This window comes from Notolepis coatsorum, assembly GCF_963971535.1.
Source record: "Notolepis coatsorum genome assembly, chromosome: 6".
NCBI classification, from domain to species: Eukaryota; Metazoa; Chordata; class Actinopteri; order Aulopiformes; family Paralepididae; genus Notolepis; species Notolepis coatsorum.
The window spans coordinates 182,497,755-182,498,961 of record NC_140170.1 but is presented as its reverse complement, the minus strand read 5'-3'; the positions used below and the strand labels follow the sequence as shown (position 1 = coordinate 182,498,961).

Genomic DNA, 1,207 nt, shown 5'->3' with positions numbered 1-1,207 from the left:
AAACAGGAACACAAACATCGTCAAACATTAAATCTGAGTCACGCGTCACACACGGCATAATTTTATTACAAATATGTAAAATGCAAAACACAACACCAATAATATGTACATAGGATCACTCTAAATATTGTGTACATTTCATACTGGCAAAATATAATGTAGAATGAGCTTACTTTATAAATATGTATACCTATAAACATTGTGGATTTATACATAAATAATATACTATCATACATGACGAGGCACCTGTTGGATTAGGCTGAGGATCTGAACCCACCTAGTTAATTGAAGGGATTAGAACCCACCTAGTTAACTGAAGGGATTAGAACATAGATAGTTAATTGAAGGGATTAGAACACAGATAGTTAATTGAAGGTATTATAACACAGATATTTAACTGAAGGGATTAGAACCCACCTAGTTAACTGAAGGGATTAGAACACAGACAGTTAACTGAAGGGATTAGAACACAGACAGTTAACTGAAGGCATTAGAACACAGACAGTTAACTGAAGGGATTAGAACTCAGATAGTTAATTGAAGGGATTCGAACCCACCTAGTTAACTGAAGGGATTAGAACACAGACAGTTAACTGAAGGCATTAGAACACAGACAGTTAACTGAAGGCATTAGAACACAAATAGTTAACTGAAGGGATTCGAACCCACCTAGTTGACAGAAGGGATTAGAACACAGACAGTTAACTGAAGGCATTAGAACACAGACAGTTAACTGAAGGCATTAGAACACAAATAGTTAACTGAAGGGATTCGAACCCACCTAGTTAATTGAAGTGATTAGAACACAGATAGTTAATTGAAGGTATTAGAACACAGACAGTTAACTGAAGGCATTAGAACCCACCTAGTTGACAGAAGGGATTAGAACACAGATAGTTAACTGAAGGGATTAGAACACAGATAGTTAACTGAAGGGATCAGAAAAGTAGAGATGCGCTATGTAGCCTAGAGCAGGGACCGGAACTGGATACTGGTACTGAAAATCTGTGTAGATGGCGGATAATAGTAAGTCTATATAGTATAGGCCTAAAGGATAGATAGTAGGCATATAGAGTAGATAGTGGGCGTCTAGGATAGATAGTAAGCCTACAAGGTAGATAGTAGACATAAGGATAGATATTAGACCTAGATAGTAGACATAAGGATAGATATTAGACCTAGATAGTAGACATAAGGATAGATAGTA

The 1,207-nt window shown here is 36.5% G+C and overlaps 1 protein-coding gene across 1 annotated transcript in view; it reads right to left on the bottom strand.

The window, feature by feature from the left end:
- Positions 1-45: 45 nt before the first annotated feature.
- Positions 46-1,207, bottom strand: part of ripor3 (RIPOR family member 3) — a gene marked incomplete at its 5' end in the record, with an annotated part of 61,636 nt that continues 60,474 nt past the window's right edge. Inside the window, 1 exon segment of the mRNA XM_084315936.1 lies at positions 46-1,207. This exon segment is cut by the window's right edge and continues 2,066 nt beyond it.